Source organism: Sapajus apella, unplaced genomic scaffold (genome assembly GCF_009761245.1).
Source record: "Sapajus apella isolate SASKATOON/1434 unplaced genomic scaffold, GSC_monkey_1.0 scaffold86, whole genome shotgun sequence".
Taxonomy (NCBI): Eukaryota; Metazoa; Chordata; class Mammalia; order Primates; family Cebidae; genus Sapajus; species Sapajus apella.
This window is the reverse complement of record NW_022437026.1, coordinates 2396450-2413898: the sequence shown is the minus strand read 5'-3', so window position 1 is coordinate 2413898 and position 17449 is coordinate 2396450. Positions and strand designations below refer to the sequence as shown.

The window sequence follows — 17449 nt, the reverse complement described above, 5'->3', positions numbered from 1 at the left end:
TGCTACCATTTTAATAAATATTTTCCAAATCTCCCAAAAGACAAGTACTATGTCCCTCATCCTTTCCCAGGGCATTTTGTTATAGAATTTAACACTTTTTCTTTTTCTTATAGAACGTAATAACATTATCATACAGAACTTACCATATTTCTATGCTCCTTAAGGAACCATATTTTCCCACCCTTTAAACCTGAGTAATCCTATTTCATTTAAAACATAGAGCACTGTAAAGAAGCTAATATTATCTCCCTGTTTTAAAAGATAAAACTGTGACCCAGGGGAGTTAAATAGTTTACCTCATATGATATTATAGAACTGGTGAATAGAAGGACTACGGCCTGGTGCAGTGGCTCACGTCTGTAATCCCAACACTTTGGGAGGCTAACGCAGGCAGATCAAGAGGTCATGAGATTGAGACCATCCTGGCCAAGATTGTGAAACCCTGTCTCTACTAAAAATACAAAAATTAGTTGGGCATGGTGGCGCATGCCTGTAATCCCTGCTATTTGGAAGGCTAAGGCAGGACAATTGCTTGAACCAGGGAGTCGGAGCTTGTGGTGGGCCGAGATCACGCCACTGCACTCCAGCCTGGTGACAGAGCGAGAACTCCTTCTCAAAAAAAAAGAAAAGAACCAGTGAGCAGAAGGACTGGAACTCAAAGACTAGATATGACTTCAAAGATTATAATCTGCTATCACATACCAAAGAATATCATCATAAAGGAACACAGGTGAACACAGGCAGGCAGGGAAATCTCTTCTATAAACAGCATGTCTAAAGAGTCAGCAAAGTTGTCTAAAAGAAGAAATGTCTGAATTGGTTTTTGAATGGTGAACAGAACATCACTAGATACAAAAGGGAAGGCAGACAGAAATGTACAGACATTCTAGGAAGAGGAAATGTGATATTTAAAAATATAGAAACATGAAACAGCATGATATGCTTATAAATTCATTTGGTATTGCTTAGCATAAAGTAACAGAAGAAAGACAAGAGACAAGTCTGAAAAGATAGATCATAAATCCTTGACTGCCAAAATAAGATGCTTAAATTTTATCCTACTTACAAATAGAAGTAAGTGAAGATTTTTAAGCAGGGGAAAGTCAATTTGTGCATCGGAAAGATTATGCTGGGCTGGTTACCGAAGGCACAAAGATAACTAAGATATTCCCTGTCTTCTGCAGAAGTTACAACCTAATGGAGAAGAATGTTGCAAAAATAGATCACATAAATATATTACAGAAAATGCTGCAACAGAAGTATAGAGAATATTTTCTTAAAGTACAGAAAAGAAGCACTCAGCTTACTTGGAGATACCTCAAAGCAGGTAAAGATGAGCCGAAGATGGCATAAGGAAGATAATGGAAGAAGCTTTGGGCAGAGATACAAATAATGAAGATTAGAAAGGATGTTAACTTCTCAGAAAGCTATGAATAGAGAATTGCTAAAGCATAGAATAAGTGGTAAGTTACGTGAGGAGGAGCAGCAGAAGACAAGGCGCTAGTCATGGAAAGCATTAGTGCCATGTCTAGGAATTTGAATTGTATTGGCTGTATATAAGGGATAAAAGAGAGAAAAGTCAAAGATGGGTTCCCAGGTTTCTGATGAGGACGACTGAATGGCTTTTAGCTTTCAGAGACCAAGAACTTTACTTTTGGTGTGTTACTTCTCACATGACATATATCTTAACAGCCTCCCTGACAATACCTGAAATGCTTGATAATGATCTGAAAATACCTGATAATGACCTGAATATGAGCTAGATCTCCAGAAAAACCTGTTTTACTTTCTTAGGACTGCCCTAACAAAGTACCACAAATCAGGTGGCTTTAAATAACAACAGATTTTTTTCTCTCAAAGTTCTGGAGTTTAGAAGGCTGACATCAAGGCGTCTACAATCCTTGTCTTGTAGATGATGCATCACTCCAATCTCTGCTTCCACCATCACTTCACCCCCTTCTTCGTATCCTTATATGTCCTCTCTCTTCTATAAGGACAGCAGTCATTGGATTTAGAGCCCACCCAATTCATCATGATCTTATCTCATACCATAACTAATTATATCTTCAAAGACCCTATTTCCAAATACGGTCACATTCTGAGTACCAGGTAGACACAGATTTATGGAGTACACTATTCAACCCACCAGACCTACTGCTACAAAACACCCAGAAATGCTAGATAAAGCACAACAAACTTCTTTTTAAATTCACAGATCAGCATGCATATGTACACACACAAAAGAGCACACATACGGAAAGAGATAAAATCACTAAAATGTTGAAAACAGAGACTAGAAGCCCAAAGTGGTAAGCTTATAACAGAAATGACGCTTGTCCTCCTGCTTCTTCATTTACTTATTTCTGTGACCTAGGGAACTGAGTTTGGAAGAAGCCTCCAGTAACAGGAAATAAGATACTCGGGCAACACAAAGGTGAAGTTGGAACTTAAAGCAAAATCCCAAGCCCCCTTTGGGTAACTGCTCTGCTCTAGAGGAGCCTCAGGCACCCAAATGTTCTGAATGTTCCCTTACAGTACCATTCTTAAACCCTTTGGTCTCAGGACTCCTCAGTACTCCTAAAAATTACTGAGGACCCTCAATTATTGAGCTTTTGTTTATATGAGTTATGTCTATCAATATTTGCTATACTCAAAATTAGGGCCAGGTACAGTGGCTCACACCTGTAATCCCAACACTTTGGGAGGCTGAGGCAGAAGGATCACTTGAGGCCAAAAGTTTGAGACCTCCTTGGGCAACATAGCAAGACGCTATCTCTACAAAAAAATGTTTTAAAAAATTGCCAAGCATGGTGGCACACACTTATAGTTCTAGCTACTCAGGAGGCTGAAGCAGGAGGATCACTTGAACCCAGGAGTTCAAGGCTGCAGTGAGCTAGGATCACACTACTGTACTCCAGCCTCTGTAGCAAAGCAAGACACTGTATCTTAAAAAAAAAAAAAAAAAAAAAAAATTAGAACAGTTTTTAAATAATAATAAGCCCATTATGTTAATAAAAGTAACATATTTTAATTTCAAAACCTATATTTCCCCCCTCCAAAATAGTAAGAAGAATATAATTGTTTTGAATTTTTTGCAAATCTCTTTAATTTCTGGCTTATAATTAAGGCGGGGAGCATGAGGAAGCTATGTTTAAAATAAATGCAATTTTCCTACCATCTAACAAAGCTTAAATGAAAGACCCAAAAGAATGAAACCATTTCCAAGGACTTTATCTGCATCACACATCAAAGCTCAGCAATATTTACAGGAATACAAAACGCCTAGCACCCAACAAGATAAAACTCACAATGCCTGTGAGTTTTATCCACATTCCAAACTCCATTCCAAACTCATCAGACATGCAAAGAAGCAGAAAAAGACAACTCATAATAAGGACAAAAAGCATTCAATGAAAACTGAAATCAGAAATAACACAGATAATGGTATGATCTCACTTACAAGCGGAATCGTTTAAAAAGTTGAACTCAAAGAAACAGAATAGAATGGTAGTTACCAGGGTCTGGGGATAGGATACAGGGAGAGGAATGGGGAGATGTTGATCAAAAAGTACAAAACTTCAGTTATAAAATGAGTTAAGTTCTGGGATCTAATATATAGTACAGTGTAATTAATAATGCTGTATTATATACTTGAAATTTGCTAAGAGAGTAAAAATCAGAACACTCCACCATGAACCAAAAAGATCCAAAAGGGAAGTGTCAGAACAGACTGAATATTTATTCAGTTGAAAGAAAAGGACTGCAACCACAGAGTAAAGACCTCAGTGGAATACGAAATTCAACAACCAGGTTGCTCAAGACGCCGAAGAACCCACTGACCCTTACCCATTGGCATTCAGGCACAGCTCAAGCCAGCCAGTGTCACTACTAATCCCATTTGACAGTATCAGATTTGGTTCCTATTAGCTGAACCCATTACAGGGCATCAGTCACATTGAGGGTGCTTACTGAATCTGGTGACCTTTCTACACAGTTAAGGAAGTCAAAGTCTTAGAAAAGTATACATGTCAGAAATTTTAAAAGTAAATAAATCAATAGTCATTTGCATCTGATTTCTACATGCTAATCTGTATTTTGTATACGATACATTCTTCTACTACTACCTCTAACCAAAAGTAAAAACCAAAGCAATTCATTTAATTAAAAAAAAAAAAAAAAAAAAAAACTGGCCGGGCATGGTGGCTCACGCCTATAATCCCAGCACTTTGGGAGGCCGAGGCAGGTGGATCGCCTGGGGTCAGGAGTTCAAGACCAGCCTGGCCAACACGGTAAAACCCCATCTCTACTAAAAAATTTTTAAAAATTAGCCAGGCGTGGTAGCACATGCCTGTAATCGCAGCTACCTGGGAGGCTCGGGCAGGAGAATCACTTGAACCCAGGAGGCGGAGGTTGCAGTGAGCCGAGATTGCGCCACTACACGCCACCCAGGAGGACAAGAGCAAAACTCTCAAAAAAATAAAATTAGTTTACCCTATATCCCCTAAATACACAATTAAATAATTAAATTCTTACTATAATGGCAAAAAGTCAAGCATTCAAACCTAAAGTCTCAACTGACTACTTGTCTCTCAGTTCTTCTAAGCATTAATTTCAGAAAAATAAAAGGCTTTCCATCTGTATGACATGGATCTGTATGTAGGAAAACATACCTCATCACTTCTAAGTGTTTTTCATTCTGATGGCACCAATATCACATAGGATGACATTTGTGAGACCCCACATTACTGCTTCTTTATGAAAGGTACCCAGATGCCCAAGCTGCACTTTATATTGGATTCATGATTCAGTTAAGTGATCAGGAAATATATCAATGCTGACCAGACATAAATACCTGCATGGCATTGACAGAATGTCAAGTATGAATTGGTGACCAAAAAAGGTGAAGAATAAGAACTCTTGTTATAACATATAAACCTTTAGTGTAAGTGTGGCTGGAAACATAGGCTTTGATATAAAAAATATTTCATATTATAAATATTAGACACAGAAATTGCCCAAGTGCATACCCCTAATTACTAAATGGTCTTTTCCTTTCTAAGTATTCAATTCAAATCACCTGTGTACACTTTTTCTTAGTCTGCTTTTTGGTATAGTACAGAATTTAAATATGCTAGTCTGGAGATTTGAGATAAAAACCACCACAAAAACCACTTTGCTACGACTAGATTAATTGCTCTGAATTCTATACTGATCTTTTGGTTTGGAATGAACTAAATTTGTAGTGTAATTTTGTGTGAGGTCCGTATTTTGCAAACCACAAAAAACACATTCAGGAAAACCCCTCAAAGGCCAGCAGGACACACAGTCATCGCCTTAACACCACTCCTAGCAGGAGGAATAAAACCTTGTTTATTCACATCAGTGGAGCTGGAGGAACAGCATTCACCCAGCTTTCCAAGTTTGTCTGTGGTAAACAGGTCATGCCAACTTCAATAAAAACAGAAGGCTTTTGTCTACAAGGTTTTCTCTACCAATGGAAGTGAACAGAAAATGGCTATCCTACTGTTTTGGCCTCTCACTTCTAATCAAAAACAATTCTCTCAACCTACCTTAACTTTGATTTGTCTTAAATCAATAAATAGATCTATCTAAAGTCATGTTAGTTGTAATTATTAGTTGCATGGAAATATAGCTTGTTTTCTATCTTTCCTCTCTTGGCTTTGCCAACATGACACTTTCCCTTTCTGACTCTGTGATCACACCTTTTCAGTGTTCTCCATCCTCTGTCATTTCCCTCTCCTCACATCTCACTGCATGGAGTCTCCTCTTGAGAAATTAATCTAATTCTAAGGCTTTGGCCACCACCTCCACAGCTTCCAAATCTTTATTCCTGGTCCCAACTACTTTTAAAAACCAAAAAGTCTATTAATTTTTATTTAAACCACATCTTCCATTGATTAATTTAGAATGAGACATTTTTAAGAACTTTTTAATGTATGTTAAATCTGACTGGTATCTATTATATTTTCTGCATTTTTCCTGTATTCTTCAGTATTTCATAAATTTTTTAAGAGTTAAATAATTTAAACTCCCAACTTTCAAGCTGAGGAAAATCAAGGCCTAAACTAATTAAGTGACTTGCTCAAGTCCACTATAAATGATATATCCTATGACTACATTTCCCATTGTTCCCACCTAGATGGGAGGCTGAAGGCTAGGTGAAGGGACTAGCCATGGGACTGATAGAATTACAGACTACACATAAGTAAACCTTTTAGAGTACTATTTCAACAAACTGCATTGAGCTCTGTTTGATGCCCCATACTTGACAAAAAGATGAAAAGCTCAGACATCAAAATAGTCAAAGTAGAAATGAGCCACTCCACAGCAAACAGTTTTTCAAAAAAAAAAAAAAAAACTATACATTTCACAGATTTATATTCTGAAAAATTAATGGTGATATCTTCACTCACTTTCCCTTGAAAATTCATAGCAGACAAAGAAGACACAGTATTGGCTCTACAAAGTATACAGCAAAAAGTAGCAGGTATGCAGCCTCAAGAAAAATGTGACTACTGGCCTCTGCAAACCTACTAAAGCATGGCAGTCAGTCGACCTACTTTGACCCCTTTAAGCCAACATATATATAACACTTCCTCATTTTGGTATCAGAAGTAACATCAACAAAGCCTTATAACACTATGTGAAAGCTTCCCAGAAAGAGAGAATTCCTTGTATCTTTTTCTATGTGAAAACCCTCCTGGGCTCAAGTGATCCTCCTGTCTTGGCCTTCCAAAGTGCTGGAATTACAGGCATGAGTCACCGTGCCGAGCCACTGCAGAGGTCTTTATGCTTTCTTACAATTTCTCTGTTCACACACCTTGAGCTTCATTTTCATTTTCCCACTGTTGAAATACATATTCTACTCATTTCATTTCTATGCTCTTCTTGACAGGGAAGACAAGAAACAATCTAGATGCAGAATTCCACCTGCTCTATTATTTAGCAACATTATACCAACAAGGAGAATCACCAGACAAGCTCTTCCTTTTGTGATCTTTCTCTGAAATATTTTACCTTTACTGAATAAGCCTCAATTGATTTTGAAGTTTTGGCTTTAATGGCACTATTACTGTAAGGTCTATGCCATACTATCAGACTATTAGATATTAGATTTTTTTTTTTTCCTATTTGTTACATTAATGCCTTTTTGTCTCCTGCTTTTTCTTGGATCTCATTCTTTCCTTCTGAATATAATTTCTTTCTTTCTAACATATATCTTTTAACAGTTCTTTCCATAGGGATCCTGAGTAGTAAACTCTCGTTTGTATTAATCTGAAAGAAAAAGTCTTTCTTCAGTCTTTACTGAAGAATGGTGATAGTTCAGGTTGGTACAGAATTCTGAGTTGCCAATGTTTTTCACTAAACTTCGAAGATTTTACATTACTATATTCTCACTACTGTTGTTGCAAGTGAAAAGTCTGATGTTGGCCTAATTGTTAATTGTTTGTAGGTAATTTTTTTTTCCTCCCTAGCAGGTTGTTTGTCTTCTTTTTTAGAGACAGGGTCCTGTTCTATTGCCCAGGCTGGAGTGCAGTGGCATAATCATAGCTCACTACTGCCTTGAACCCCTTAGGCTCAAGGAATACTCTCACCTCAGAATTCTGAGTAGCCAGGACTACAAGTACACATCACCATGTCTGGTTAGTTTTTTGTTGTTTTGGCTTTTTTTCTGTCTTTTTGTTTTTTTGTAGAGACCGGGTCTCATTATGTTGCCCACACTGGTCTCAAACTCCTGGTCTCAAGTGATCCTCCTACCTCGACCACCCAAAGTACAGGGATTACAGGCATGAGCCATCATGCCCAGTCTATCTGGCAGTTTTTAAGATCAGTTTATCTGTGGTTCCATTATGCTCTGTGTAGGTATAGATATTTTCCTACTCAAGAATAATTTGTTCCTGAATTGAAGGATTCATTCCTACCATCAAAATCAGAAAAATTCTCAGCAATCCTTTTAAGATTGCCTCCCATTTTCTTTATCCTCTCCTTCTGAAACTTATGCAGATGTAAGTTGGGCCTAATCTCCAAAGAGTTCTTTTTAATGATTCCTATCTTCCTATCTTTCTTATTGTTTTCTGGGTAATATCTCAACAGATCTATGTTCCAATTCACTTACTGTTCCTGCAACACTCCATAATCTGCAATTAAACTAATATACTGAGTTTTCCATTTTAGTTACTATATGTTTCATGTCTAAATCCTGTTTTGATCTTTTATAACCCAGTTGGTTTTACTTACAGTATCTTGTTTTTTTCTCATGCATTCCTTTATGCATTATGCATTTCATTATAATAATAGCAGCTAATATTTACTGAGTGTTACTATATAGATACATTAACATTTAATTCTCACAACATTATGAGGTAAGGCTATTATTCTTCTCACAGATGAGAAACTGAGGCAAAAAACTATACACTCATACAGTAGTGGCAGATCCAAATTTCAAAGACACTATACTAAACAGCTAGTGATAGCTGGGCACAGTGCCTCATGCCTATAATCTCAACATTATGGGAGGCTGAGTGGGGAGCATCGCTTGAGCCCAGGAGCTGAAGAACAGCATGGGCAACATAAGAAGATTCTGTCTCTATAAAAATTAAAAATTAAGAAAATAAAAATTAAACACCTTGTGCTACCTAGCTGTTTACTTGCTACACTGCATCAGCTTTTGCTCTCAATAGTTCTGAAACAACACCCCAACAAGATATATCTGACCATCCATTCTGGAGAGTGCTCCCATGCATCCTAGTCCATCCTTTAATCATTTAATTTATAGTCTCATTCTATTATCCAACGTTCCTAAGGGTCGAATCACTCTATTTGTTCTTACTCCCATTATTTCATTCTAAGCAATGCTTTTATCTGTGGGAGCCTACACGTACTAGGTTGAAAGAACGTCCCTTCAGAATAGTTATGTCTATTGAAACTCAAATCTGCATGCTGAGAGACCTTTTCACTAAATCAAAGCCCAGGAGAATAAGTCAGTCTCTCATATTGCCACCAATACTGGTAGAAGGAATTTTTTTCTCATCCAACCTTTTCCAGGAGAGTACTAGATTTAGGCAGAGGGCTTGGCTTCAGATATCTATTAGGACCAAGGTCTATCTGCTATCCACATGTTATCATTGATCCATGTAAAGTTCTACTCGTTTTAATGGTTTTCCATTTAAGTTCAATACCCATCCCTCCTTCAATATGCAGCTATTCTAATACGTTTTAATATGTTCCTGAATATGTATCTTAGAAACACAGTGGGTGATTTTTATATTCATACATGTTTTCAATTTATATTAATGCTATATACCTCATCCTGTTTTTTTACTTTTAAAAAACGGGATGGGTGCTATTTTTTAAACAATATACTACTTGTAACAAGTACTATAAAGTGAGGCAAGATCATACCACTGCACTCCAGCCTGGTCAACAAGAGCAAAACTCTGTCTCAAAAAAAGAAAAAGAAACATGTATAGTACTTTTATCTATCCATGGTCCAATGCATACATGCTTCTGTATCACTACTTTTGACTTTTGTACAGTATTCCATGGTACATATCCACAATAATGTATTTATCCAACTTCCTAGTAATAAACACTTATGCTGCTTTTAATTCCTTGTTCCCACAAATAATACTGTGGTGAACATCCTTACACATGTCCTTTTGTGGACCAGTGGGAACATTTTCTGGGAAATACACCAAGGAATGGGATTACTGAAAGCACCTACGTCATTTGTGTTACTGTTTGCCCAAATCCTCGCAAGCTTATCTCATTTTCTATTTTTTATCAATTTGATGAACAAAATATAGTATTTCATCATCTTTGAAATTTGCATTTCTTTATTTACTAGTGAGATTGAGGATATCATAGCACAGTTGTTAACCACTTAGGTTTCCTTATCTGTTAATTGACTATTCAAATCCTTCTCTCTCCCCATAGTCTGTTTCTTATTGATTTTCAAACTTCTCTTTTTTATTCTACATCCGAATCCTTACTAATTTAAGAGGCCCTGAAAAAACTCTTCTCCCAAACTCATTTGTTAACATTGCCAGTGGTTTTCTTTCTTGAACAGAAATGCTTCAATTTGATGGAATCATTTAAGTTATCTTATCCAATTCCTACCCAACATTTTCATTGATTAGCTTTGTAGTTTAACATTGAGGTTTTTAATCAATCTAGAGTTCACTGTTTCATCTAGCATGAAGTAGGTGGTGACTTTATTCTCCCTTTGATATCTCAATTTTCTCATGCTTGCTTAATTTCCACTAGTTTATGATTGACTCTCCCTCCACATAAATGTTTCTGATTTCACGCTCCCTATTCTTTCTGCTATCTGCTCCTTCCTGTGCTAGTACTGCACTGTTCTGAGGTGTATTGTTTGGTTTCATTTAGTTTATGACTCTATATTTTCATGTCTCATAGGGCAGGGTTCTCCCATCTTCTCTTTTTCTTTACTCTAATGTTAGAATAGCTTTATTCATCCACATAAATTTTTTAAAATTTAACAGTGGTAAAATACACAGGTATAAAATTTGCTATCTTAACCATTTTAAGTGTACAGTTCAGTAGTGTTGAGTATATTCACACTGCTGTACAAACAATCTCCAGAACCCATTTCATCTTGCAAAACTAAAATTCTATACCTATTGAACTTCCCATTCTCTCCTTCCCAGTCCCTGATAACCACCTTTCTACCTTCTGTCTCCGTGAATTTGACTCTAGATATGACAAATGAAGTCATATTAGTGTTTATCTTTTTGTAACTCATCCTTACTAAATTTAAAGTAAAATGAGTTCCTAAAAAATACTGCTTGGTTTTTTTTGTTTTGTTTTTTCAGATGGAGTATCACTCTTGTCGCCTAGGCTGGAGTGCAGTGGCACAATCTTGGCTCACTGCAGCCTTTGCCTCCCAGGTTCAAGTGATTCTCCTACCTCAGCTTCCTGAGTAGCTGGGATTACAGGAATGTGCCACCATGCCCAGCTAATTTTATTTTTAGTAGAGATGGGGTTTCACTATGTTGGACAGGCTGGTCTCAAGCTCCTCACTTCAAATGATCCACCCACCTCGGCCCCCCAAAGTGCTGGGATTACAGATTCAGAGCCACTATGCCTGGCCTACTGCTTGGTGTTTTCATTGGAAATGCAAAAGAATATATGCATTAACTTCAAGAAGACTAATACCCCTGCAGTATTAAATTATACCATCTATTGATATGGAGTAGCTTTTAATTTATTTGTTTTTTCCCATATCCTTTGGTAGAATATTAGGCTTTCTTGTTTTTTCTTGGGGAGGGGAAACAACTTGAGGATGAAATGACTATTTTCAAATATTTGATAGAAAATATCAAATATTTTCTCCTGGAAAGCCATCTGGGCCTTAGGATTTGGAACGGAAAAGGCGTTGAGGATGATTACCATTTTAATTTCTATAATGACTGTTGTTCATGTTTTCTCTTACCTCTTGAACTTATTGTCATTTTATATTTTTCCATAAATTTATTTCTGCTTGTTTTTCAAGCTTATTAGAATACAATTGTTTACAGTTGTGATACATACATACATATATATATATATATATATATTTTTTTTTTTTTTTTTTTTTTTTTGAGACGGAGTCTTGTTCTGTCGCCAGGCTGGAGTGTAGTGGTGTAATCTCAGCTCACTGCAGCCTCCACCTCCCGGGTTCCAGCGATTCTCCTGCCTCAATCTCCCAAGTAGCTGGGATAACAGGCACACAACACTACACCTGGCTAATTTTTGTATTTTCGGTAGAGATGGGGTTTCACCACGTTGGCCAGTCTGGTCTCTAAACTCCTGACCTCAGGTGATCAGTCTGCCTTGGCCTCCCAAAGTGCTAGGTTACAGGGGTGAGCCACCATGCCCAGCTGTCTTATATTATTTTTAAATTTGTAGTACTACTAGCTACTTTTCCTTTATCATCTGTAAGAGCTGTTCTGTCCTATTAACCTTTTTCAAATAACTACCTCTTGGTGTTGTTTTATTCTCTACTTTAATTTCTCACTTTATATTTATTACTCTTTATTGTTTTTGGATTAACTGTTACTTTTTTCATTTGAACTCCTAGATTACTTGTTTTTCTTACTTTCTGATAAATATGCTAAAAACTAGACATTTCCCTCTAAATACTGCTTTAGTTATAACCCACAGATTTTCTACTTATGTTCCACAGATTTTTATATAGAGAGCTTTCACTGCCACTCATTTCTAAAATGTTTATATTTATCTAACCCACAGGTCATTTCAGTAGCATATTTCAGATTGTAGACTTTGGTTTTATGTTGCTATTCTTTACTCCTCATTTCTAATTTTGCTGCATTAGAAGTCAGAGAGCATAGTCCATGTGATTTTGACTCGGGAATTTTGAAGTTTCCTTTATGACCCAGTACATGGCTGACTTTTATTACAGTTCAGTAAGTTCCTGAAAATATTGCTTATTCTGTTAGTACAAAATTCTATATACACATCTATGAGCTTGAGCTTGTTAATGTTATTAAACTTTCTATTGATATTTCTTTGTTTACTTCATCAAATTCTGACAGGAGCACATCCAAATGACCAACTACAATTGTTGATTTACCTAATTTCACCTCATTGCTGATATATATATCTATCTGACAAATATATGTGATATATATTTGACATATATACATATCAGATATGTATGTATGTATGCATGTATGTACACATGCATGCATGCGTTTTTCTTTTTTGAGACAGAATCTCACTCTGTCGCCCAGGGGCATGATCTTAGCTCACTGCAACCTCCGCCTCCTGGGTTCAAGCAATTCTCCTGCCTCAGCCTCCTGAGTAGCTGAAACTACAGGTGTATGCCACCACACCCAGCTAGTTTTTCTATTTTCAGTAGAGATGTGGTTTCACCATGTTGGCCAGGCTGATCTCAAACTCCTGACCTCAGGTGATCTACCTACCTCGGCCTCCCAAAGTGCTGGGATTACGAGGATGAGCCACCATACCCAGCCTGCTTTATATATTTAAATGCCATGTTGTTAGATGCATAAATGGACACGATTATATTTTCTTGACCTACTGTTTCTTTTATCAGTATATAACATTGCTCCGTGTGTCTTAAAAGATAATTTAACATTAAAGTAAATCATATTTGAGGAGGCATATTTTCCTGACATAACTTTTATTTTTAAATATTTTTCTATCTCTGTATTTTTAACTTTGCTGTTTTGTTTTTTTTTGTTTGTTTGTTTGTTTGTTTTTTGAGACCAAGTCTCGCTTTGTTGCCCAGGCTGGAGTGCAGTGGTGCAACCTTGGCTCACTGCAACCTCTGCCTCCTGGGTTCTTGCAATTCTCCTGTCTCAGCCTCCCAAGTAGCTGGGACTAGAGGTGTACACCGCCACCCCCGGCTAATTTTTTGTAGTTTAGGAGAGACGGGGTTTCGCCATGTTGCCCAGGCTGGTCTTGAACTCCTAAGCTCAGGCAATCCGCCTGTCTCGGCCTCCCAAAGTGCTGGGATTACAGGCGTGAGCCAAAGTGCCCAGCCTGCTGTTACTTTTTATCTCTGTTTAACTCTTGTTGACAGTACATTTCTATATCTTTTTAGCTCAATTAAGATTTACATTTTTATTTTAATCCAAGTACTTATTTGTATTTATTGACTTTCCCATTATTTGTACTTATTTCAGCCTTCTTTTTTCATGATGTCCACAAACAATCACATTTCTTTCTCTCCCCTCCCCATCCTTTTCTATTTTCCACTGGGTAAATGAGTTTTACTCTGATGGTCTGAAATTTATACGTTCCATTTTGATTAGTATTCTAGTGTATTAAGAGCCATACTTATGCTTATATTTTCTTGTCAATTTCTTAAGCTTATCATTATCTACATCTTCCTGCAAACAGGACATTACTCCATCACCACTGTAAGCAGTGTCAACTCACCATCTGGAGCTGGGGGAGTGGTTGTGGCAGGAAGGAAGCCTTCCAGATCAGAAAGCCTCTGGTATAATCATCTGTACAACTGCTACAACAAATGCTCTGCCCCAGGTATAGAGAGGAAGCTGAAAGAGGAAGGAGCACTCCAAAAGCCAGGAGATGGAGACCATCCTGGCTAACACAGTAAAATCCCATCTCTACGAAAAATACAAAAAATTAGCCAGGCATGGTGGCATATACCTGTAATCCCAGCTACTCAGGAGGCTGAGGCAGGAGAATCGCTTGAACCCAGGGGACTGAGGTTGCAGTGAGCCAAGACTGTGCCACTGCACTCCAGCCTGGGCGACAGAGCGAGACTCCGTCTCAGGGGGGGGAGAAAAGGAAGTAAAGTATCGCTTGGCCGAGCACGGTGACTCATGCCTGTAATCCCAGCACTCTGGGAGGCCGAGGTGGGTGGATCACCTGAGGTCGGGAGTTTGAGACCAGCCTGACCAACACGGAGACATCCTGTCTCTACTAAAAATACAAAATTAGCCAGGTGTGGTAGGGCATGCCAGTAATCCCAGCTACTCGGGAGGCTGAGACAGAATTCCTTGAACAAAGGAGGCGGAGGTTGCGGTGAGCCAAGATCACACCACTGTGCTCCGGCCTGGGAAACAAGAGTGAAACTCTGTCTTAACAACAAAAAAAGTAAAGTAACTCCTCTAAGGTCACACAACCAGTAATGGTAGAGGGTTGGGTTTCAAGACTACGTCTGACTCCAAAGATCATGCTTTTAACCACTATGTTAGTAAATCCAGACTACCACTGTGACAATCATCAGATCAAAAGAGATGATTACAAAACAGGAACGATTCATATATATCGTACCTTGTACAACACCAAAGGACCTCAGTCCATGTAGTCCAAATAGAAAAAAAAAAAAAAAATTAGATCTTTTCACATATAATTGTTTTACTTAAAGAATTTAAAAAATTTTTTAAACTCCTGGTTAGGCACAGTGGCTCACATCTATAATCCCAGCACTTTGGGAGGCAGAGGCTGGAGGACTGCTTGAGCTCAGGAGTTCTAGACCAATCTGGACAACATAGTGAGACCCTGTCTCTGCAAAAAAAAATTTAAACATTAACCAAATGTGATGGTGCATGCCTATAGTTTTTACTACTTGGGAGGCTGAGGCAGGAGGAGTGTTTGATCCCAAGAGTTCAAGGCTGCAATAAGCTATTAATATAGTCATGCCACTGCACTCCAGCTTAAGTGACAGAGTAAGAGTCTATCTCTAAAAAAAAAAAAAAATGAAGAACTCCATGATCCATGTTCTTTTTCCACATTTACTTAATTTAGTGATCTGAGTATTAGAACCAAGTCTAGGATAGCTGCAGAAAAGAGGATGAAATCAGCTAAGAGCAAATTATAAAAATACATGAAAACTTTCAAAGAGTTGGCACAAACTGCCTTTTACTGGGCTCTAACATTGGAAAGTTGCTTCGGAAAAGGGGACTCTTGTCAAGTGTCATCAGAGTAATTTTTTAAGTAATGATGATAAACAGACATATTACATTCTTAATATCATTCCAAATTCAAAAGGAAGTTAGCTTTCATTCTTTTCTTTTTTATGATCATATGGTTCTATTTGAGCAGTGGCCCTAGTAACTTACAGAAATAATCATGAGACTCAGCTACTCTTGTAATGGCTAAAAACAAATATAAAAACCATTCAAGAATGACAACAAATACAATCTATTCTCTATGGCACAAGAAACCAATCACAAGCCCATCTGGGTGAGACCTGGCTAATAAGAACATTATTTGAGAGGTACAAAGAGAAGGATAGATTGCCAAGGGGGAAAAGTCATTTATTAGACTGTGACAAGCTTTTAAATGTTTGCATTATCATTAACCAACTGCTTGGTTCTCTGGTTTGCACACCTGCCACCTCCATCCAAAGCTATTACAGTAGCAAATTTGGAAGTAGGGCTGGCCTCTAGAACACTGGCACCCTCTTCTGACCCTTTTGCAGTATTACATGCACTCAAGCTTTTACATTTTAAAATAGAGTGTAATTGGATTGTTTGTAACTCAAAGGACACACGTTTGAGGGGATGGATACCCCCATTCTCCATAATTTATTTATTTCACACTGAATGCCTGTATTAAATATCTCACATGCCCCATAAATATACCTACTATGTACCCACAAAAAAATTTTAAAATTAATAAAGCTATAAATGAGTAACTTTGCAGGTAACATTTTCTAGATAATTTTATATTTGTAATTTCTGAATAAACCTAAGTTTAGCTTAATAAAAATATGAAAAAGCAGATCTTCTAAACAAAACTGTGACAATGAAAGAGAAAACTGTTCTCTTAACATCTCGACAGCACATCTATTAGTTGATTTTATTACAAGAATTATAAAATGATGGCAAAGACGAATGTCCAAAGACTTACTATGTGCCAAACACTAGCAGTGAAGAAATGAGTTTAATTCTAACAACAAACTTATGAGTTAAGCACTACTATTCTCTTCATCTTACAGATGTGAAAAGTGAGGCATAATGAAGTTAAATATATTCCCAGGACCATGCGACTTGTAGTAAATGGTAAAGATGAAGTCCAAACTCTAACATGACTCTAGAGTCAGAGCCTTAGACGCTACTGCATCTCACGATTTTATATCCAAAATATCTCTGTGAGATAGAATGGAGCTGATATCATAACAAAATGAAACATAACTAAAATAGAGAAAGTGTCTGTTATAAGAAAAATTACAAATATGTCATCTAAAATCTCCCATTTTTATCAAAGCCCCAAATTGTACAGATAGAAATACTACATGAAACAGTTTAGGTTCCTTCTTCTTTCTTCCTTACTTAAAGATTCTTGTCTTCTAAGACTATGATGTTTTTATTCTTTCTTTTCCTCCTCATTCCTTTTTTCCATCAAATTATGCTCTTATCTATTATGTTTCTTTCTTATCTATTATCTTCTTTATGTTTCTTCTATAAAGCAAAACTACTTATCTATTCTTAAATTACCTATTTCACTGTGACCTTTAAAAAAAATTTCATATTAAGACAGTAAATCCACATAGCATCATCAACTCTTTCTCTCTGATCATTGAAAATAAGATAAGTAAGAATCCACCTGGGATTATTTAGCAGTACACTAAATATCCACCTGAAGTCATATGCCTATCCGAAGATGGTCAACACCTATCTGAAGTCGCAGCCAACAGTCTAGATAATCTTCTAAGATTTCTAAAACCACTAACTTTATTTTCAAACAGGATATAACGACACATTGTCTAATATCTGTGGTTTAAAATTAGACTATCTAGAACTTTAATATATTCCAGTTTCCTATACACAGTTATTCATAGTATCACAACTTAAGAACACTTAAATGTACTCCAAATGCAGCATAACCAAGCTCATTGTCATTCATGAAGCTTCTAAATCAATGATTTCTCTTTTACAATTATCTTTTCATTTTTAATACTGTT

The 17449-nt window shown here is 37.1% G+C and overlaps 1 protein-coding gene across 16 annotated transcripts in view; it reads right to left on the bottom strand.

The window, feature by feature from the left end:
• The window catches only part of ERC1 (ELKS/RAB6-interacting/CAST family member 1), a 542093-nt gene that overhangs the window by 401112 nt on the left and 123532 nt on the right, over window positions 1–17449 (bottom strand). The window lies entirely within an intron of this gene.